The sequence below is a fragment of the Lissotriton vulgaris genome, chromosome 7 (genome assembly GCF_964263255.1).
Source record: "Lissotriton vulgaris chromosome 7, aLisVul1.2, whole genome shotgun sequence".
NCBI lineage: Eukaryota > Metazoa > Chordata > Amphibia > Caudata > Salamandridae > Lissotriton > Lissotriton vulgaris.
In genome coordinates, this window is record NC_141695.1 from 1,390,318,058 (window position 1) to 1,390,340,557 (window position 22,500).

The following is a 22,500-nucleotide window of genomic DNA, read 5'->3' on the forward strand; positions in this document are numbered from 1 at the left end:
TTGTTCCTCTCACACATGTAAATGGGTAAGCATTCAAGTGCACACACCTGCCTACGTCCACAGACCCTCGCGCACACACACTTTTGTCAACAAGCTTTTTCGCAATTAAGAGTATCAGGGACCCATGTTGAAATACAAAAGCAGCACACCACGTGACGGCCATCACATAGAGTCCAGCAGCAAATGGGAAACGTTTAACTAGCTGTGGTCCTATTACTTGCGCTCTACCGTGGAACAACTGCTGGATGAGTCCTGCTGGAGAATATTGAACCTACAACAAGTCTGAGGTAAATACAAATTCCACAGGAATATAATCAAACAGGGACCTACAACCCTTCCGAGCCAGATAGGAGTCGAACCTACAATCTTCTGATCCGTAGTCAGACGCGTTATCCATTGCGCCACTGGCCCTATGTAGACTTACGCATCCTTTTGTCCTTAAGTGGGCTAGAAAGTGTGTGTATGTGTGTGTGAAGGCACAAGGAAACCCATCTGACCTCCTGGAAGTCTGTTCTGTGAGGTTTTCCCAAGTTTTACAAAGGACTTTAGGAGAAGGAAGCACCTAAAAGCTAGGCGAAATGGTCCTAGATCCAAGGAAATCTTTTAGATCAGGCTCAGTTTCTTAAATAGTTTGCATTAACATAATCAGTTCCAGGTCTGTGTGGGGCTGAGCTTGAGAACTCCTTAGTAAGTAGGCGTTTACAACAATAAGGGGTTTAATATTACAACACAGGTGAACATTCAGACACATTATCATAAGCTCACCTTGTCCAGGGACCCAAGCATGCTGCCTTTCCACTCTCAGAGCCCTTCACCTAACCTACTGTGCAGCTGTTTCACCTTTAATATCACTGTTCCACAGGCAGCGTGACGTCACAATGCTCCTTGTCTGTAGCCCGACCCAGGAGCCTTTGCAAACCTGGTATAATCTACATACTTACGGTGTGTTTAGTCTTGGACCACAAATGCAGTGAAGAATAATGGATTGCTACTCTTCATACATTTTTGACCATTGGCTCAGATTTGAATGCGTACTGGCCATCTGAGCATCTCTGCCAGGCCACCCTATGTCTAGAGACTGTAGATTTAGAGAGTTTATAAACATTGTCAGTTCATCAATAAAGTGTGCTCGCTTCGGCAGCACATATACTAAAATTGGAACGATACAGAGAAGATTAGCATGGCCCCTGCGCAAGGATGACACGCAAATTCGTGAAGCGTTCCATATTTTTAACAGCTTTCAGGAGAGAAATCTTTTTTGTTTTCAAGACTAATTGAAAAAATAAAGCAGGTCCCAGTGCTGTCCCCGTAATATGTATTTTTCAATTAGTCTCTCCTCAACATTTTTAATGTATTTGCTTTGCAGTAAAGAAGGTGCGCTCTATGTTCAGCTGCATTTAGCAAGGAAGCCTGCAGGACTTCTGGGACTTTTCTTTCTCTTTTTTAGCCTCACTGTCATTATTCTTCACCACCCCCAAATCTATACTGCTGCAGTGTTGTGTTGCTTTGTGGGAAGCAGGACAAAGAGAAGGGCAGGGCCTATGCAAATGAAGGCCTCAGGGATGTCTGGGAGTGCCTTTTTAGCAGTATTGTTAAAGTCCACCTTGCAACCGGATTGGTCGGGTAAGCTGAAAAACACCATGCCAGATTGGGCACCAGGTGTCTAGGCGCTTGGAGGACATATTGGGTCTACATCCCTCAGTTTCTGAGGTCCAAGAAATGTTCACCCTCTACCCTAATAGAGAGGTCTTGGCCGATCGTGGCTGAGAGGGGTAGAAGGTAGCAGTGCAAGATGCTTATGGTCCTTCTCTAATAATGGACCAACTTTCTCTCTCTCCTTACCTGTGGTTCTGCCTGGCTACTGGGGCTACCAGTTGTAAGCCTGCAGCCCACAGGGAGTTGGTTTGTTCCTCTCACACATGTAAATGGGTAAGCATTCAAGTGCACACACCTGCCTACGTCCACAGACCCTCGCGCACACACACTTTTGTCAACAAGCTTTTTCGCAATTAAGAGTATCAGGGACCCATGTTGAAATACAAAAGCAGCACACCACGTGACGGCCATCACATAGAGTCCAGCAGCAAATGGGAAACGTTTAACTAGCTGTGGTCCTATTACTTGCGCTCTACCGTGGAACAACTGCTGGATGAGTCCTGCTGGAGAATATTGAACCTACAACAAGTCTGAGGTAAATAAAAATTCCACAGGAATATAATCAAACAGGGACCTACAACCCTACCAAGCCAGATAGGAGTCGAACCTACAATCTTCTGATCCGTAGTCAGACGCGTTATCCATTGCGCCACTGGCCCTATGTAGACTTACGCATCCTTTTGTCCTTAAGTGGGCTAGAAAGTGTGTGTATGTGTGTGTGAAGGCACAAGGAAACCCATCTGACCTCCTGGAAGTCTGTTCTGTGAGGTTTTCCCAAGTTTTACAAAGGACTTTAGGAGAAGGAAGCACCTAAAAGCTAGGCGAAATGGTCCTAGATCCGAGGAAATCTTTTAGATCAGGCTCAGTTTCTTAAATAGTTTGCATTAACATAATCAGTTCCAGGTCTGTGTGGGGCTGAGCTTGAGAACTCCTTAGTAAGTAGGCGTTTACAACAATAAGGGGTTTAATATTACAACACAGGTGAACATTCAGACACATTATCATAAGCTCACCTTGTCCAGGGACCCAAGCATGCTGCCTTTCCACTCTCAGAGCCCTTCACCTAACCTACTGTGCAGCTGTTTCACCTTTAATATCACTGTTCCACAGGCAGCGTGACGTCACAATGCTCCTTGTCTGTAGCCCGACCCAGGAGCCTTTGCAAACCTGGTATAATCTACATACTTACGGTGTGTTTAGTCTTGGACCACAAATGCAGTGAAGAATAATGGATTGCTACTCTTCATACATTTTTGACCATTGGCTCAGATTTGAATGCGTACTGGCCATCTGAGCATCTCTGCCAGGCCACCCTATGTCTAGAGACTGTAGATTTAGAGAGTTTATAAACATTGTCAGTTCATCAATAAAGTGTGCTCGCTTCGGCAGCACATATACTAAAATTGGAACGATACAGAGAAGATTAGCATGGCCCCTGCGCAAGGATGACACGCAAATTCGTGAAGCGTTCCATATTTTTAACAGCTTTCAGGAGAGAAATCTTTTTTGTTTTCAAGACTAATTGAAAAAATAAAGCAGGTCCCAGTGCTGTCCCCGTAATATGTATTTTTCAATTAGTCTCTCCTCAACATTTTTAATGTATTTGCTTTGCAGTAAAGAAGGTGCGGTCTATGTTCAGCTGCATTTAGCAAGGAAGCCTGCAGGACTTCTGGGACTTTTCTTTCTCTTTTTTAGCCTCACTGTCATTATTCTTCACCACCCCCAAATCTATACTGCTGCAGTGTTGTGTTGCTTTGTGGGAAGCAGGACAAAGAGAAGGGCAGGGCCTATGCAAATGAAGGCCTCAGGGATGTCTGGGAGTGCCTTTTTAGCAGTATTGTTAAAGTCCACCTTGCAACCGGATTGGTCGGGTAAGCTGAAAAACACCATGCCAGATTGGGCACCAGGTGTCTAGGCGCTTGGAGGACATATTGGGTCTACATCCCTCAGTTTCTGAGGTCCAAGAAATGTTCACCCTCTACCCTAATAGAGAGGTCTTGGCCGATCGTGGCTGAGAGGGGAAGAAGGTAGCAGTGCAAGATGCTTATGGTCCTTCTCTAATAATGGACCAACTTTCTCTCTCTCTCCTTACCTGTGGTTCTGCCTGGCTACTGGGGCTACCAGTTGTAAGCCTGCAGCCCACAGGGAGTTGGTTTGTTCCTCTCACACATGTAAATGGGTAAGCATTCAAGTGCACACACCTGCCTACGTCCACAGACCCTCGCGCACACACACTTTTGTCAACAAGCTTTTTCGCAATTAAGAGTATCAGGGACCCATGTTGAAATACAAAAGCAGCACACCACGTGACGGCCATCACATAGAGTCCAGCAGCAAATGGGAAACGTTTAACTAGCTGTGGTCCTATTACTTGCGCTCTACCGTGGAACAACTGCTGGATGAGTCCTGCTGGAGAATATTGAACCTACAACAAGTCTGAGGTAAATAAAAATTCCACAGGAATATAATCAAACAGGGACCTACAACCCTTCCAAGCCAGATAGAAGTCGAACCTACAATCTTCTGATCCGTAGTCAGACGCGTTATCCATTGCGCCACTGGCCCTATGTAGACTTACGCATCCTTTTGTCCTTAAGTGGGCTAGAAAGTGTGTGTATGTGTGTGTGAAGGCACAAGGAAACCCATCTGACCTCCTGGAAGTCTGTTCTGTGAGGTTTTCCCAAGTTTTACAAAGGACTTTAGGAGAAGGAAGCACCTAAAAGCTAGGCGAAATGGTCCTAGATCCAAGGAAATCTTTTAGATCAGGCTCAGTTTCTTAAATAGTTTGCATTAACATAATCAGTTCCAGGTCTGTGTGGGGCTGAGCTTGAGAACTCCTTAGTAAGTAGGCGTTTACAACAATAAGGGGTTTAATATTACAACACAGGTGAACATTCAGACACATTATCATACGCTCACCTTGTCCAGGGACCCAAGCATGCTGCCTTTCCACTCTCAGAGCCCTTCACCTAACCTACTGTGCAGCTGTTTCACCTTTAATATCACTGTTCCACAGGCAGTGTGACGTCACAATGCTCCTTGTCTGTAGCCCGAACCAGGAGCCTTTGCAAACCTGGTATAATCTACATACTTACGGTGTGTTTAGTCTTGGACCACAAATGCAGTGAAGAATAATGGATTGCTACTCTTCATACATTTTTGACCATTGGCTCAGATTTGAATGCGTACTGGCCATCTGAGCATCTCTGCCAGGCCACCCTATGTCTAGAGACTGTAGATTTAGAGAGTTTATAAACATTGTCAGTTCATCAATAAAGTGTGCTCGCTTCGGCAGCACATATACTAAAATTGGAACGATACAGAGAAGATTAGCATGGCCCCTGCGCAAGGATGACACGCAAATTCGTGAAGCGTTCCATATTTTTAACAGCTTTCAGGAGAGAAATCTTTTTTGTTTTCAAGACTAATTGAAAAAATAAAGCAGGTCCCAGTGCTGTCCCCGTAATATGTATTTTTCAATTAGTCTCTCCTCAACATTTTTAATGTATTTGCTTTGCAGTAAAGAAGGTGCGCTCTATGTTCAGCTGCATTTAGCAAGGAAGCCTGCAGGACTTCTGGGACTTTTCTTTCTCTTTTTTAGCCTCACTGTCATTATTCTTCACCACCCCCAAATCTATACTGCTGCAGTGTTGTGTTGCTTTGTGGGAAGCAGGACAAAGAGAAGGGCAGGGCCTATGCAAATGAAGGCCTCAGGGATGTCTGGGAGTGCCTTTTTAGCAGTATTGTTAAAGTCCACCTTGCAACCGGATTGGTCGGGTAAGCTGAAAAACACCATGCCAGATTGGGCACCAGGTGTCTAGGCGCTTGGAGGACATATTGGGTCTACATCCCTCAGTTTCTGAGGTCCAAGAAATGTTCACCCTCTACCCTAATAGAGAGGTCTTGGCCGATCGTGGCTGAGAGGGGAAGAAGGTAGCAGTGCAAGATGCTTATGGTCCTTCTCTAATAATGGACCAACTTTCTCTCTCTCCTTACCTGTGGTTCTGCCTGGCTACTGGGGCTACCAGTTGTAAGCCTGCAGCCCACAGGGAGTTGGTTTGTTCCTCTCACACATGTAAATGGGTAAGCATTCAAGTGCACACACCTGCCTACGTCCACAGACCCTCGCGCACACACACTTTTGTCAACAAGCTTTTTTGCAATTAAGAGTATCAGGGACCCATGTTGAAATACAAAAGCAGCACACCACGTGACGGCCATCACATAGAGTCCAGCAGCAAATGGGAAACGTTTAACTAGCTGTGGTCCTATTACTTGCGCTCTACCGTGGAACAACTGCTGGATGAGTCCTGCTGGAGAATATTGAACCTACAACAAGTCTGAGGTAAATACAAATTCCACAGGAATATAATCAAACAGGGACCTACAACCCTTCCGAGCCAGATAGGAGTCGAACCTACAATCTTCTGATCCGTAGTCAGACGCGTTATCCATTGCGCCACTGGCCCTATGTAGACTTACGCATCCTTTTGTCCTTAAGTGGGCTAGAAAGTGTGTGTATGTGTGTGTGAAGGCACAAGGAAACCCATCTGACCTCCTGGAAGTCTGTTCTGTGAGGTTTTCCCAAGTTTTACAAAGGACTTTAGGAGAAGGAAGCACCTAAAAGCTAGGCGAAATGGTCCTAGATCCAAGGAAATCTTGTAGATCAGGCTCAGTTTCTTAAATAGTTTGCATTAACATAATCAGTTCCAGGTCTGTGTGGGGCTGAGCTTGAGAACTCCTTAGTAAGTAGGCGTTTACAACAATAAGGGGTTTAATATTACAACACAGGTGAACATTCAGACACATTATCATAAGCTCACCTTGTCCAGGGACCCAAGCATGCTGCCTTTCCACTCTCAGAGCCCTTCACCTAACCTACTGTGCAGCTGTTTCACCTTTAATATCACTGTTCCACAGGCAGCGTGACGTCACAATGCTCCTTGTCTGTAGCCCGACCCAGGAGCCTTTGCAAACCTGGTATAATCTACATACTTACGGTGTGTTTAGTCTTGGACCACAAATGCAGTGAAGAATAATGGATTGCTACTCTTCATACATTTTTGACCATTGGCTCAGATTTGAATGCGTACTGGCCATCTGAGCATCTCTGCCAGGCCACCCTATGTCTAGAGACTGTAGATTTAGAGAGTTTATAAACATTGTCAGTTCATCAATAAAGTGTGCTCGCTTCGGCAGCACATATACTAAAATTGGAACGATACAGAGAAGATTAGCATGGCCCCTGCGCAAGGATGACACGCAAATTCGTGAAGCGTTCCATATTTTTAACAGCTTTCAGGAGAGAAATCTTTTTTGTTTTCAAGACTAATTGAAAAAATAAAGCAGGTCCCAGTGCTGTCCCCGTAATATGTATTTTTCAATTAGTCTCTCCTCAACATTTTTAATGTATTTGCTTTGCAGTAAAGAAGGTGCGGTCTATGTTCAGCTGCATTTAGCAAGGAAGCCTGCAGGACTTCTGGGACTTTTCTTTCTCTTTTTTAGCCTCACTGTCATTATTCTTCACCACCCCCAAATCTATACTGCTGCAGTGTTGTGTTGCTTTGTGGGAAGCAGGACAAAGAGAAGGGCAGGGCCTATGCAAATGAAGGCCTCAGGGATGTCTGGGAGTGCCTTTTTAGCAGTATTGTTAAAGTCCACCTTGCAACCGGATTGGTCGGGTAAGCTGAAAAACACCATGCCAGATTGGGCACCAGGTGTCTAGGCGCTTGGAGGACATATTGGGTCTACATCCCTCAGTTTCTGAGGTCCAAGAAATGTTCCCCCTCTACCCTAATAGAGAGGTCTTGGCCGATCGTGGCTGAGAGGGGAAGAAGGTAGCAGTGCAAGATGCTTATGGTCCTTCTCTAATAATGGACCAACTTTCTCTCTCTCCTTACCTGTGGTTCTGCCTGGCTACTGGGGCTACCAGTTGTAAGCCTGCAGCCCACAGGGAGTTGGTTTGTTTCTCTCACACATGTAAATGGGTAAGCATTCAAGTGCACACACCTGCCTACGTCCACAGACCCTCGCGCACACACACTTTTGTCAACAAGCTTTTTCGCAATTAAGAGTATCAGGGACCCATGTTGAAATACAAAAGCAGCACACCACGTGACGGCCATCACATAGAGTCCAGCAGCAAATGGGAAACGTTTAACTAGCTGTGGTCCTATTACTTGCGCTCTACCGTGGAACAACTGCTGGATGAGTCCTGCTGGAGAATATTGAACCTACAACAAGTCTGAGGTAAATAAAAATTCCACAGGAATATAATCAAACAGGGACCTACAACCCTTCCAAGCCAGATAGGAGTCGAACCTACAATCTTCTGATCCGTAGTCAGACGCGTTATCCATTGCGCCACTGGCCCTATGTAGACTTACGCATCCTTTTGTCCTTAAGTGGGCTAGAAAGTGTGTGTATGTGTGTGTGAAGGCACAAGGAAACCCATCTGACCTCCTGGAAGTCTGTTCTGTGAGGTTTTCCCAAGTTTTACAAAGGACTTTAGGAGAAGGAAGCACCTAAAAGCTAGGCGAAATGGTCCTAGATCCAAGGAAATCTTTTAGATCAGGCTCAGTTTCTTAAATAGTTTGCATTAACATAATCAGTTCCAGGTCTGTGTGGGGCTGAGCTTGAGAACTCCTTAGTAAGTAGGCGTTTACAACAATAAGGGGTTTAATATTACAACACAGGTGAACATTCAGACACATTATCATAAGCTCACCTTGTCCAGGGACCCAAGCATGCTGCCTTTCCACTCTCAGAGCCCTTCACCTACCCTACTGTGCAGCTGTTTCACCTTTAATATCACTGTTCCACAGGCAGCGTGACGTCACAATGCTCCTTGTCTGTAGCCCGACCCAGGAGCCTTTGCAAACCTGGTATAATCTACATACTTACGGTGTGTTTAGTCTTGGACCACAAATGCAGTGAAGAATAATGGATTGCTACTCTTCATACATTTTTGACCATTGGCTCAGATTTGAATGCGTACTGGCCATCTGAGCATCTCTGCCAGGCCACCCTATGTCTAGAGACTGTAGATTTAGAGAGTTTATAAACATTGTCAGTTCATCAATAAAGTGTGCTCGCTTCGGCAGCACATATACTAAAATTGGAACGATACAGAGAAGATTAGCATGGCCCCTGCGCAAGGATGACACGCAAATTCGTGAAGCGTTCCATATTTTTAACAGCTTTCAGGAGAGAAATCTTTTTTGTTTTCAAGACTAATTGAAAAAATAAAGCAGGTCCCAGTGCTGTCCCCGTAATATGTATTTTTCAATTAGTCTCTCCTCAACATTTTTAATGTATTTGCTTTGCAGTAAAGAAGGTGCGCTCTATGTTCAGCTGCATTTAGCAAGGAAGCCTGCAGGACTTCTGGGACTTTTCTTTCTCTTTTTTAGCCTCACTGTCATTATTCTTCACCACCCCCAAATCTATACTGCTGCAGTGTTGTGTTGCTTTGTGGGAAGCAGGACAAAGAGAAGGGCAGGGCCTATGCAAATGAAGGCCTCAGGGATGTCTGGGAGTGCCTTTTTAGCAGTATTGTTAAAGTCCACCTTGCAACCGGATTGGTCGGGTAAGCTGAAAAACACCATGCCAGATTGGGCACCAGTTGTCTAGGCGCTTGGAGGACATATTGGGTCTACATCCCTCAGTTTCTGAGGTCCAAGAAATGTTCACCCTCTACCCTAATAGAGAGGTCTTGGCCGATCGTGGCTGAGAGGGGAAGAAGGTAGCAGTGCAAGATGCTTATGGTCCTTCTCTAATAATGGACCAACTTTCTCTCTCTCCTTACCTTTGGTTCTGCCTGGCTACTGGGGCTACCAGTTGTAAGCCTGCAGCCCACAGGGAGTTGGTTTGTTCCTCTCACACATGTAAATGGGTAAGCATTCAAGTGCACACACCTGCCTACGTCCACAGACCCTCGCGCACACACACTTTTGTCAACAAGCTTTTTCGCAATTAAGAGTATCAGGGACCCATGTTGAAATACAAAAGCAGCACACCACGTGACGGCCATCACATAGAGTCCAGCAGCAAATGGGAAACGTTTAACTAGCTGTGGTCCTATTACTTGCGCTCTACCGTGGAACAACTGCTGGATGAGTCCTGCTGGAGAATATTGAACCTACAACAAGTCTGAGGTAAATACAAATTCCACAGGAATATAATCAAACAGGGACCTACAACCCTTCCGAGCCAGATAGGAGTCGAACCTACAATCTTCTGATCCGTAGTCAGACGCGTTATCCATTGCGCCACTGGCCCTATGTAGACTTACGCATCCTTTTGTCCTTAAGTGGGCTAGAAAGTGTGTGTATGTGTGTGTGAAGGCACAAGGAAACCCATCTGACCTCCTGGAAGTCTGTTCTGTGAGGTTTTCCCAAGTTTTACAAAGGACTTTAGGAGAAGGAAGCACCTAAAAGCTAGGCGAAATGGTCCTAGATCCAAGGAAATCTTTTAGATCAGGCTCAGTTTCTTAAATAGTTTGCATTAACATAATCAGTTCTAGGTCTGTGTGGGGCTGAGCTTGAGAACTCCTTAGTAAGTAGGCGTTTACAACAATAAGGGGTTTAATATTACAACACAGGTGAACATTCAGACACATTATCATAAGCTCACCTTGTCCAGGGACCCAAGCATGCTGCCTTTCCACTCTCAGAGCCCTTCACCTAACCTACTGTGCAGCTGTTTCACCTTTAATATCACTGTTCCACAGGCAGCGTGACGTCACAATGCTCCTTGTCTGTAGCCCGACCCAGGAGCCTTTGCAAACCTGGTATAATCTACATACTTACGGTGTGTTTAGTCTTGGACCACAAATGCAGTGAAGAATAATGGATTGCTACTCTTCATACATTTTTGACCATTGGCTCAGATTTGAATGCGTACTGGCCATCTGAGCATCTCTGCCAGGCCACCCTATGTCTAGAGACTGTAGATTTAGAGAGTTTATAAACATTGTCAGTTCATCAATAAAGTGTGCTCGCTTCGGCAGCACATATACTAAAATTGGAACGATACAGAGAAGATTAGCATGGCCCCTGCGCAAGGATGACACGCAAATTCGTGAAGCGTTCCATATTTTTAACAGCTTTCAGGAGAGAAATCTTTTTTGTTTTCAAGACTAATTGAAAAAATAAAGCAGGTCCCAGTGCTGTCCCCGTAATATGTATTTTTCAATTAGTCTCTCCTCAACATTTTTAATGTATTTGCTTTGCAGTAAAGAAGGTGCGGTCTATGTTCAGCTGCATTTAGCAAGGAAGCCTGCAGGACTTCTGGGACTTTTCTTTCTCTTTTTTAGCCTCACTGTCATTATTCTTCACCACCCCCAAATCTATACTGCTGCAGTGTTGTGTTGCTTTGTGGGAAGCAGGACAAAGAGAAGGGCAGGGCCTATGCAAATGAAGGCCTCAGGGATGTCTGGGAGTGCCTTTTTAGCAGTATTGTTAAAGTCCACCTTGCAACCGGATTGGTCGGGTAAGCTGAAAAACACCATGCCAGATTGGGCACCAGGTGTCTAGGCGCTTGGAGGACATATTGGGTCTACATCCCTCAGTTTCTGAGGTCCAAGAAATGTTCACCCTCTACCCTAATAGAGAGGTCTTGGCCGATCGTGGCTGAGAGGGGTAGAAGGTAGCAGTGCAAGATGCTTATGGTCCTTCTCTAATAATGGACCAACTTTCTCTCTCTCCTTACCTGTGGTTCTGCCTGGCTACTGGGGCTACCAGTTGTAAGCCTGCAGCCCACAGGGAGTTGGTTTGTTCCTCTCACACATGTAAATGGGTAAGCATTCAAGTGCACACACCTGCCTACGTCCACAGACCCTCGCGCACACACACTTTTGTCAACAAGCTTTTTCGCAATTAAGAGTATCAGGGACCCATGTTGAAATACAAAAGCAGCACACCACGTGACGGCCATCACATAGAGTCCAGCAGCAAATGGGAAACGTTTAACTAGCTGTGGTCCTATTACTTGCGCTCTACCGTGGAACAACTGCTGGATGAGTCCTGCTGGAGAATATTGAACCTACAACAAGTCTGAGGTAAATAAAAATTCCACAGGAATATAATCAAACAGGGACCTACAACCCTTCCAAGCCAGATAGGAGTCGAACCTACAATCTTCTGATCCGTAGTCAGACGCGTTATCCATTGCGCCACTGGCCCTATGTAGACTTACGCATCCTTTTGTCCTTAAGTGGGCTAGAAAGTGTGTGTATGTGTGTGTGAAGGCACAAGGAAACCCATCTGACCTCCTGGAAGTCTGTTCTGTGAGGTTTTCCCAAGTTTTACAAAGGACTTTAGGAGAAGGAAGCACCTAAAAGCTAGGCGAAATGGTCCTAGATCCAAGGAAATCTTTTAGATCAGGCTCAGTTTCTTAAATAGTTTGCATTAACATAATCAGTTCCAGGTCTGTGTGGGGCTGAGCTTGAGAACTCCTTAGTAAGTAGGCGTTTACAACAATAAGGGGTTTAATATTACAACACAGGTGAACATTCAGACACATTATCATAAGCTCACCTTGTCCAGGGACCCAAGCATGCTGCCTTTCCACTCTCAGAGCCCTTCACCTAACCTACTGTGCAGCTGTTTCACCTTTAATATCACTGTTCCACAGGCAGCGTGACGTCACAATGCTCCTTGTCTGTAGCCCGACCCAGGAGCCTTTGCAAACCTGGTATAATCTACATACTTACGGTGTGTTTAGTCTTGGACCACAAATGCAGTGAAGAATAATGGATTGCTACTCTTCATACATTTTTTACCATTGGCTCAGATTTGAATGCGTACTGGCCATCTGAGCATCTCTGCCAGGCCACCCTATGTCTAGAGACTGTAGATTTAGAGAGTTTATAAACATTGTCAGTTCATCAATAAAGTGTGCTCGCTTCGGCAGCACATATACTAAAATTGGAACGATACAGAGAAGATTAGCATGGCCCCTGCGCAAGGATGACACGCAAATTCGTGAAGCGTTCCATATTTTTAACAGCTTTCAGGAGAGAAATCTTTTTTGTTTTCAAGACTAATTGAAAAAATAAAGCAGGTCCCAGTGCTGTCCCCGTAATATGTATTTTTCAATTAGTCTCTCCTCAACATTTTTAATGTATTTGCTTTGCAGTAAAGAAGGTGCGGTCTATGTTCAGCTGCATTTAGCAAGGAAGCCTGCAGGACTTCTGGGACTTTTCTTTCTCTTTTTTAGCCTCACTGTCATTATTCTTCACCACCCCCAAATCTATACTGCTGCAGTGTTGTGTTGCTTTGTGGGAAGCAGGACAAAGAGAAGGGCAGGGCCTATGCAAATGAAGGCCTCAGGGATGTCTGGGAGTGCCTTTTTAGCAGTATTGTTAAAGTCCACCTTGCAACCGGATTGGTCGGGTAAGCTGAAAAACACCATGCCAGATTGGGCACCAGGTGTCTAGGCGCTTGGAGGACATATTGGGTCTACATCCCTCAGTTTCTGAGGTCCAAGAAATGTTCACCCTCTACCCTAATAGAGAGGTCTTGGCCGATCGTGGCTGAGAGGGGAAGAAGGTAGCAGTGCAAGATGCTTATGGTCCTTCTCTAATAATGGACCAACTTTCTCTCTCTCTCCTTACCTGTGGTTCTGCCTGGCTACTGGGGCTACCAGTTGTAAGCCTGCAGCCCACAGGGAGTTGGTTTGTTCCTCTCACACATGTAAATGGGTAAGCATTCAAGTGCACACACCTGCCTACGTCCACAGACCCTCGCGCACACACACTTTTGTCAACAAGCTTTTTCGCAATTAAGAGTATCAGGGACCCATGTTGAAATACAAAAGCAGCACACCACGTGACGGCCATCACATAGAGTCCAGCAGCAAATGGGAAACGTTTAACTAGCTGTGGTCCTATTACTTGCGCTCTACCGTGGAACAACTGCTGGATGAGTCCTGCTGGAGAATATTGAACCTACAACAAGTCTGAGGTAAATAAAAATTCCACAGGAATATAATCAAACAGGGACCTACAACCCTTCCAAGCCAGATAGAAGTCGAACCTACAATCTTCTGATCCGTAGTCAGACGCGTTATCCATTGCGCCACTGGCCCTATGTAGACTTACGCATCCTTTTGTCCTTAAGTGGGCTAGAAAGTGTGTGTATGTGTGTGTGAAGGCACAAGGAAACCCATCTGACCTCCTGGAAGTCTGTTCTGTGAGGTTTTCCCAAGTTTTACAAAGGACTTTAGGAGAAGGAAGCACCTAAAAGCTAGGCGAAATGGTCCTAGATCCAAGGAAATCTTTTAGATCAGGCTCAGTTTCTTAAATAGTTTGCATTAACATAATCAGTTCCAGGTCTGTGTGGGGCTGAGCTTGAGAACTCCTTAGTAAGTAGGCGTTTACAACAATAAGGGGTTTAATATTACAACACAGGTGAACATTCAGACACATTATCATAAGCTCACCTTGTCCAGGGACCCAAGCATGCTGCCTTTCCACTCTCAGAGCCCTTCACCTACCCTACTGTGCAGCTGTTTCACCTTTAATATCACTGTTCCACAGGCAGCGTGACGTCACAATGCTCCTTGTCTGTAGCCCGACCCAGGAGCCTTTGCAAACCTGGTATAATCTACATACTTACGGTGTGTTTAGTCTTGGACCACAAATGCAGTGAAGAATAATGGATTGCTACTCTTCATACATTTTTGACCATTGGCTCAGATTTGAATGCGTACTGGCCATCTGAGCATCTCTGCCAGGCCACCCTATGTCTAGAGACTGTAGATTTAGAGAGTTTATAAACATTGTCAGTTCATCAATAAAGTGTGCTCGCTTCGGCAGCACATATACTAAAATTGGAACGATACAGAGAAGATTAGCATGGCCCCTGCGCAAGGATGACACGCAAATTCGTGAAGCGTTCCATATTTTTAACAGCTTTCAGGAGAGAAATCTTTTTTGTTTTCAAGACTAATTGAAAAAATAAAGCAGGTCCCAGTGCTGTCCCCGTAATATGTATTTTTCAATTAGTCTCTCCTCAACATTTTTAATGTATTTGCTTTGCAGTAAAGAAGGTGCGCTCTATGTTCAGCTGCATTTAGCAAGGAAGCCTGCAGGACTTCTGGGACTTTTCTTTCTCTTTTTTAGCCTCACTGTCATTATTCTTCACCACCCCCAAATCTATACTGCTGCAGTGTTGTGTTGCTTTGTGGGAAGCAGGACAAAGAGAAGGGCAGGGCCTATGCAAATGAAGGCCTCAGGGATGTCTGGGAGTGCCTTTTTAGCAGTATTGTTAAAGTCCACCTTGCAACCGGATTGGTCGGGTAAGCTGAAAAACACCATGCCAGATTGGGCACCAGGTGTCTAGGCGCTTGGAGGACATATTGGGTCTACATCCCTCAGTTTCTGAGGTCCAAGAAATGTTCACCCTCTACCCTAATAGAGAGGTCTTGGCCGATCGTGGCTGAGAGGGGAAGAAGGTAGCAGTGCAAGATGCTTATGGTCCTTCTCTAATAATGGACCAACTTTCTCTCTCTCCTTACCTGTGGTTCTGCCTGGCTACTGGGGCTACCAGTTGTAAGCCTGCAGCCCACAGGGAGTTGGTTTGTTCCTCTCACACATGTAAATGGGTAAGCATTCAAGTGCACACACCTGCCTACGTCCACAGACCCTCGCGCACACACACTTTTGTCAACAAGCTTTTTCGCAATTAAGAGTATCAGGGACCCATGTTGAAATACAAAAGCAGCACACCACGTGACGGCCATCACATAGAGTCCAGCAGCAAATGGGAAACGTTTAACTAGCTGTGGTCCTATTACTTGCGCTCTACCGTGGAACAACTGCTGGATGAGTCCTGCTGGAGAATATTGAACCTACAACAAGTCTGAGGTAAATAAAAATTCCACAGGAATATAATCAAACAGGGACCTACAACCCTTCCGAGCCAGATAGGAGTCGAACCTACAATCTTCTGATCCGTAGTCAGACGCGTTATCCATTGCGCCACTGGCCCTATGTAGACTTACGCATCCTTTTGTCCTTAAGTGGGCTAGAAAGTGTGTGTATGTGTGTGTGAAGGCACAAGGAAACCCATCTGACCTCCTGGAAGTCTGTTCTGTGAGGTTTTCCCAAGTATTACAAAGGACTTTAGGAGAAGGAAGCACCTAAAAGCTAGGCGAAATGGTCCTAGATCCAAGGAAATCTTTTAGATCAGGCTCAGTTTCTTAAATAGTTTGCATTAACATAATCAGTTCCAGGTCTGTGTGGGGCTGAGCTTGAGAACTCCTTAGTAAGTAGGCGTTTACAACAATAAGGGGTTTAATATTACAACACAGGTGAACATTCAGACACATTATCATAAGCTCACCTTGTCCAGGGACCCAAGCATGCTGCCTTTCCACTCTCAGAGCCCTTCACCTAACCTACTGTGCAGCTGTTTCACCTTTAATATCACTGTTCCACAGGCAGCGTGACGTCACAATGCTCCTTGTCTGTAGCCCGACCCAGGAGCCTTTGCAAACCTGGTATAATCTACATACTTACGGTGTGTTTAGTCTTGGACCACAAATGCAGTGAAGAATAATGGATTGCTACTCTTCATACATTTTTGACCATTGGCTCAGATTTGAATGCGTACTGGCCATCTGAGCATCTCTGCCAGGCCACCCTATGTCTAGAGACTGTAGATTTAGAGAGTTTATAAACATTGTCAGTTCATCAATAAAGTGTGCTCGCTTCGGCAGCACATATACTAAAATTGGAACGATACAGAGAAGATTAGCATGGCCCCTGCGCAAGGATGACACGCAAATTCGTGAAGCGTTCCATATTTTTAACAGCTTTCAGGAGAGAAATCTTTTTTGTTTTCAAGACTAATTGAAAAAATAAAGCAGGTCCCAGTGCTGTCCCCGTAATATGTATTTTTCAATTAGTCTCTCCTCAACATTTTTAATGTATTTGCTTTGCAGTAAAGAAGGTACGGTCTATGTTCAGCTGCATTTAGCAAGGAAGCCTGCAGGACTTCTGGGACTTTTCTTTCTCTTTTTTAGCCTCACTGTCATTATTCTTCACCACCCCCAAATCTATACTGCTGCAGTGTTGTGTTGCTTTGTGGGAAGCAGGACAAAGAGAAGGGCAGGGCCTATGCAAATGAAGGCCTCAGGGATGTCTGGGAGTGCCTTTTTAGCAGTATTGTTAAAGTCCACCTTGCAACCGGATTGGTCGGGTAAGCTGAAAAACACCATGCCAGATTGGGCACCAGGTGTCTAGGCGCTTGGAGGACATATTGGGTCTACATCCCTCAGTTTCTGAGGTCCAAGAAATGTTCACCCTCTACCCTAATAGAGAGGTCTTGGCCGATCGTGGCTGAGAGGGGAAGAAGGTAGCAGTGCAAGATGCTTATGGTCCTTCTCTAATAATGGACCAACTTTCTCTCTCTCCTTACCTGTGGTTCTGCCTGGCTACTGGGGCTACCAGTTGTAAGCCTGCAGCCCACAGGGAGTTGGTTTGTTCCTCTCACACATGTAAATGGGTAAGCATTCAAGTGCACACACCTGCCTACGTCCACAGACCCTCGCGCACACACACTTTTGTCAACAAGCTTTTTCGCAATTAAGAGTATCAGGGACCCATGTTGAAATACAAAAGCAGCACACCACGTGACGGCCATCACATAGAGTCCAGCAGCAAATGGGAAACGTTTAACTAGCTGTGGTCCTATTACTTGCGCTCTACCGTGGAACAACTGCTGGATGAGTCCTGCTGGAGAATATTGAACCTACAACAAGTCTGAGGTAAATACAAATTCCACAGGAATATAATCAAACAGGGACCTACAACCCTTCCGAGCCAGATAGGAGTCGAACCTACAATCTTCTGATCTGTAGTCAGACGCGTTATCCATTGCGCCACTGGCCCTATGTAGACTTACGCATCCTTTTGTCCTTAAGTGGGCTAGAAAGTGTGTGTATGTGTGTGTGAAGGCACAAGGAAACCCATCTGACCTCCTGGAAGTCTGTTCTGTGAGGTTTTCCCAAGTTTTACAAAGGACTTTAGGAGAAGGAAGCACCTAAAAGCTAGGCGAAATGGTCCTAGATCCAAGGAAATCTTTTAGATCAGGCTCAGTTTCTTAAATAGTTTGCATTAACATAATCAGTTCCAGGTCTGTGTGGGGCTGAGCTTGAGAACTCCTTAGTAAGTAGGCGTTTACAACAATAAGGGGTTTAATATTACAACACAGGTGAACATTCAGACACATTATCATAAGCTCACCTTGTCCAGGGACCCAAGCATGCTGCCTTTCCACTCTCAGAGCCCTTCACCTAACCTACTGTGCAGCTGTTTCACCTTTAATATCACTGTTCCACAGGCAGCGTGACGTCACAATGCTCCTTGTCTGTAGCCCGACCCAGGAGCCTTTGCAAACCTGGTATAATCTACATACTTAGGGTGTGTTTAGTCTTGGACCACAAATGCAGTGAAGAATAATGGATTGCTACTCTTCATACATTTTTGACCATTGGCTCAGATTTGAATGCGTACTGGCCATCTGAGCATCTCTGCCAGGCCACCCTATGTCTAGAGACTGTAGATTTAGAGAGTTTATAAACATTGTCAGTTCATCAATAAAGTGTGCTCGCTTCGGCAGCACATATACTAAAATTGGAACGATACAGAGAAGATTAGCATGGCCCCTGCGCAAGGATGACACGCAAATTCGTGAAGCGTTCCATATTTTTAACAGCTTTCAGGAGAGAAATCTTTTTTGTTTTCAAGACTAATTGAAAAAATAAAGCAGGTCCCAGTGCTGTCCCCGTAATATGTATTTTTCAATTAGTCTCTCCTCAACATTTTTAATGTATTTGCTTTGCAGTAAAGAAGGTGCGCTCTATGTTCAGCTGCATTTAGCAAGGAAGCCTGCAGGACTTCTGGGACTTTTCTTTCTCTTTTTTAGCCTCACTGTCATTATTCTTCACCACCCCCAAATCTATACTGCTGCAGTGTTGTGTTGCTTTGTGGGAAGCAGGACAAAGAGAAGGGCAGGGCCTATGCAAATGAAGGCCTCAGGGATGTCTGGGAGTGCCTTTTTAGCAGTATTGTTAAAGTCCACCTTGCAACCGGATTGGTCGGGTAAGCTGAAAAACACCATGCCAGATTGGGCACCAGGTGTCTAGGCGCTTGGAGGACATATTGGGTCTACATCCCTCAGTTTCTGAGGTCCAAGAAATGTTCACCCTCTACCCTAATAGAGAGGTCTTGGCCGATCGTGGCTGAGAGGGGAAGAAGGTAGCAGTGCAAGATGCTTATGGTCCTTCTCTAATAATGGACCAACTTTCTCTCTCTCCTTACCTGTGGTTCTGCCTGGCTACTGGGGCTACCAGTTGTAAGCCTGCAGCCCACAGGGAGTTGGTTTGTTCCTCTCACACATGTAAATGGGTAAGCATTCAAGTGCACACACCTGCCTACGTCCACAGACCCTCGCGCACACACACTTTTGTCAACAAGCTTTTTCGCAATTAAGAGTATCAGGGACCCATGTTGAAATACAAAAGCAGCACACCACGTGACGGCCATCACATAGAGTCCAGCAGCAAATGGGAAACGTTTAACTAGCTGTGGTCCTATTACTTGCGCTCTACCGTGGAACAACTGCTGGATGAGTCCTGCTGGAGAATATTGAACCTACAACAAGTCTGAGGTAAATAAAAATTCCACAGGAATATAATCAAACAGGGACCTACAACCCTTCCAAGCCAGATAGGAGTCGAACCTACAATCTTCTGATCCGTAGTCAGACGCGTTATCCATTGCGCCACTGGCCCTATGTAGACTTACGCATCCTTTTGTCCTTAAGTGGGCTAGAAAGTGTGTGTATGTGTGTGTGAAGGCACAAGGAAACCCATCTGACCTCCTGGAAGTCTGTTCTGTGAGGTTTTCCCAAGTTTTACAAAGGACTTTAGGAGAAGGAAGCACCTAAAAGCTAGGCGAAATGGTCCTAGATCCAAGGAAATCTTTTAGATCAGGCTCAGTTTCTTAAATAGTTTGCATTAACATAATCAGTTCCAGGTCTGTGTGGGGCTGAGCTTGAGAACTCCTTAGTAAGTAGGCGTTTACAACAATAAGGGGTTTAATATTACAACACAGGTGAACATTCAGACACATTATCATAAGCTCACCTTGTCCAGGGACCCAAGCATGCTGCCTTTCCACTCTCAGAGCCCTTCACCTACCCTACTGTGCAGCTGTTTCACCTTTAATATCACTGTTCCACAGGCAGCGTGACGTCACAATGCTCCTTGTCTGTAGCCCGACCCAGGAGCCTTTGCAAACCTGGTATAATCTACATACTTACGGTGTGTTTAGTCTTGGACCACAAATGCAGTGAAGAATAATGGATTGCTACTCTTCATACATTTTTGACCATTGGCTCAGATTTGAATGCGTACTGGCCATCTGAGCATCTCTGCCAGGCCACCCTATGTCTAGAGACTGTAGATTTAGAGAGTTTATAAACATTGTCAGTTCATCAATAAAGTGTGCTCGCTTCGGCAGCACATATACTAAAATTGGAACGATACAGAGAAGATTAGCATGGCCCCTGCGCAAGGATGACACGCAAATTCGTGAAGCGTTCCATATTTTTAACAGCTTTCAGGAGAGAAATCTTTTTTGTTTTCAAGACTAATTGAAAAAATAAAGCAGGTCCCAGTGCTGTCCCCGTAATATGTATTTTTCAATTAGTCTCTCCTCAACATTTTTAATGTATTTGCTTTGCAGTAAAGAAGGTGCGCTCTATGTTCAGCTGCATTTAGCAAGGAAGCCTGCAGGACTTCTGGGACTTTTCTTTCTCTTTTTTAGCCTCACTGTCATTATTCTTCACCACCCCCAAATCTATACTGCTGCAGTGTTGTGTTGCTTTGTGGGAAGCAGGACAAAGAGAAGGGCAGGGCCTATGCAAATGAAGGCCTCAGGGATGTCTGGGAGTGCCTTTTTAGCAGTATTGTTAAAGTCCACCTTGCAACCGGATTGGTCGGGTAAGCTGAAAAACACCATGCCAGATTGGGCACCAGGTGTCTAGGCGCTTGGAGGACATATTGGGTCTACATCCCTCAGTTTCTGAGGTCCAAGAAATGTTCACCCTCTACCCTAATAGAGAGGTCTTGGCCGATCGTGGCTGAGAGGGGAAGAAGGTAGCAGTGCAAGATGCTTATGGTCCTTCTCTAATAATGGACCAACTTTCTCTCTCTCCTTACCTGTGGTTCTGCCTGGCTACTGGGGCTACCAGTTGTAAGCCTGCAGCCCACAGGGAGTTGGTTTGTTCCTCTCACACATGTAAATGGGTAAGCATTCAAGTGCACACACCTGCCTACGTCCACAGACCCTCGCGCACACACACTTTTGTCAACAAGCTTTTTCGCAATTAAGAGTATCAGGGACCCATGTTGAAATACAAAAGCAGCACACCACGTGACGGCCATCACATAGAGTCCAGCAGCAAATGGGAAACGTTTAACTAGCTGTGGTCCTATTACTTGCGCTCTACCGTGGAACAACTGCTGGATGAGTCCTGCTGGAGAATATTGAACCTACAACAAGTCTGAGGTAAATAAAAATTCCACAGGAATATAATCAAACAGGGACCTACAACCCTTCCGAGCCAGATAGGAGTCAAACCTACAATCTTCTGATCCGTAGTCAGACGCGTTATCCATTGCGCCACTGGCCCTATGTAGACTTACGCATCCTTTTGTCCTTAAGTGGGCTAGAAAGTGTGTGTATGTGTGTGTGAAGGCACAAGGAAACCCATCTGACTCCTGGAAGTCTGTTCTGTGAGGTTTTCCCAAGTTTTACAAAGGACTTTAGGAGAAGGAAGCACCTAAAAGCTAGGCGAAATGGTCCTAGATCCAAGGAAATCTTTTAGATCAGGCTCAGTTTCTTAAATAGTTTGCATTAACATAATCAGTTCCAGGTCTGTGTGGGGCTGAGCTTGAGAACTCCTTAGTAAGTAGGCGTTTACAACAATAAGGGGTTTAATATTACAACACAGGTGAACATTCAGACACATTATCATAAGCTCACCTTGTCCAGGGACCCAAGCATGCTGCCTTTCCACTCTCAGAGCCCTTCACCTAACCTACTGTGCAGCTGTTTCACCTTTAATATCACTGTTCCACAGGCAGCGTGACGTCACAATGCTCCTTGTCTGTAGCCCGACCCAGGAGCCTTTGCAAACCTGGTATAATCTACATACTTACGGTGTGTTTAGTCTTGGACCACAAATGCAGTGAAGAATAATGGATTGCTACTCTTCATACATTTTTGACCATTGGCTCAGATTTGAATGCGTACTGGCCATCTGAGCATCTCTGCCAGGCCATCCTATGTCTAGAGACTGTAGATTTAGAGAGTTTATAAACATTGTCAGTTCATCAATAAAGTGTGCTCGCTTCGGCAGCACATATACTAAAATTGGAACGATACAGAGAAGATTAGCATGGCCCCTGCGCAAGGATGACACGCAAATTCGTGAAGCGTTCCATATTTTTAACAGCTTTCAGGAGAGAAATCTTTTTTGTTTTCAAGACTAATTGAAAAAATAAAGCAGGTCCCAGTGCTGTCCCCGTAATATGTATTTTTCAATTAGTCTCTCCTCAACATTTTTAATGTATTTGCTTTGCAGTAAAGAAGGTGCGCTCTATGTTCAGCTGCATTTAGCAAGGAAGCCTGCAGGACTTCTGGGACTTTTCTTTCTCTTTTTTAGCCTCACTGTCATTATTCTTCACCACCCCCAAATCTATACTGCTGCAGTGTTGTGTTGCTTTGTGGGAAGCAGGACAAAGAGAAGGGCAGGGCCTATGCAAATGAAG

General features: G+C 45.1%; 13 non-coding genes across 13 annotated transcripts; 12 read left to right on the top strand and 1 right to left on the bottom strand.

Annotated features, from left to right (window-relative positions):
* Nucleotides 1-1,125: 1,125 nt before the first annotated feature.
* LOC147704839 (U6 spliceosomal RNA) lies at nucleotides 1,126-1,232 on the top strand. The gene has a single exon (XR_015297810.1). It is a non-coding gene; the product is annotated as a U6 spliceosomal RNA (small nuclear RNA).
* A 1,797-nt stretch (nucleotides 1,233-3,029) lies between these two features.
* LOC147704840 (U6 spliceosomal RNA) lies at nucleotides 3,030-3,136 on the top strand. The gene has a single exon (XR_015297812.1). It is a non-coding gene; the product is annotated as a U6 spliceosomal RNA (small nuclear RNA).
* A 1,799-nt stretch (nucleotides 3,137-4,935) lies between these two features.
* LOC147704841 (U6 spliceosomal RNA) lies at nucleotides 4,936-5,042 on the top strand. Its single transcript, XR_015297813.1, has one exon. It is a non-coding gene; the product is annotated as a U6 spliceosomal RNA (small nuclear RNA).
* A 1,797-nt stretch (nucleotides 5,043-6,839) lies between these two features.
* On the top strand, nucleotides 6,840-6,946 carry LOC147704842 (U6 spliceosomal RNA). Its single transcript, XR_015297814.1, has one exon. It is a non-coding gene; the product is annotated as a U6 spliceosomal RNA (small nuclear RNA).
* A 1,797-nt stretch (nucleotides 6,947-8,743) lies between these two features.
* LOC147704843 (U6 spliceosomal RNA) lies at nucleotides 8,744-8,850 on the top strand. The gene has a single exon (XR_015297815.1). It is a non-coding gene; the product is annotated as a U6 spliceosomal RNA (small nuclear RNA).
* A 1,797-nt stretch (nucleotides 8,851-10,647) lies between these two features.
* On the top strand, nucleotides 10,648-10,754 carry LOC147704844 (U6 spliceosomal RNA). Its single transcript, XR_015297816.1, has one exon. It is a non-coding gene; the product is annotated as a U6 spliceosomal RNA (small nuclear RNA).
* Nucleotides 10,755-12,551: 1,797 nt separating this feature from the next.
* On the top strand, nucleotides 12,552-12,658 carry LOC147704845 (U6 spliceosomal RNA). Its single transcript, XR_015297817.1, has one exon. It is a non-coding gene; the product is annotated as a U6 spliceosomal RNA (small nuclear RNA).
* Nucleotides 12,659-14,457: 1,799 nt separating this feature from the next.
* On the top strand, nucleotides 14,458-14,564 carry LOC147704846 (U6 spliceosomal RNA). Its single transcript, XR_015297818.1, has one exon. It is a non-coding gene; the product is annotated as a U6 spliceosomal RNA (small nuclear RNA).
* Nucleotides 14,565-16,361: 1,797 nt separating this feature from the next.
* Nucleotides 16,362-16,468, top strand: LOC147704847 (U6 spliceosomal RNA). The gene has a single exon (XR_015297819.1). It is a non-coding gene; the product is annotated as a U6 spliceosomal RNA (small nuclear RNA).
* Nucleotides 16,469-17,478: 1,010 nt separating this feature from the next.
* On the bottom strand, nucleotides 17,479-17,551 carry TRNAC-ACA (transfer RNA cysteine (anticodon ACA)). The gene has a single exon. It is a non-coding gene; the product is annotated as a tRNA-Cys (tRNA).
* A 714-nt stretch (nucleotides 17,552-18,265) lies between these two features.
* Nucleotides 18,266-18,372, top strand: LOC147704849 (U6 spliceosomal RNA). The gene has a single exon (XR_015297820.1). It is a non-coding gene; the product is annotated as a U6 spliceosomal RNA (small nuclear RNA).
* Nucleotides 18,373-20,169: 1,797 nt separating this feature from the next.
* Nucleotides 20,170-20,276, top strand: LOC147704850 (U6 spliceosomal RNA). The gene has a single exon (XR_015297821.1). It is a non-coding gene; the product is annotated as a U6 spliceosomal RNA (small nuclear RNA).
* Nucleotides 20,277-22,072: 1,796 nt separating this feature from the next.
* LOC147704851 (U6 spliceosomal RNA) lies at nucleotides 22,073-22,179 on the top strand. Its single transcript, XR_015297823.1, has one exon. It is a non-coding gene; the product is annotated as a U6 spliceosomal RNA (small nuclear RNA).
* The last annotated feature ends 321 nt before the right edge of the window (nucleotides 22,180-22,500 follow it).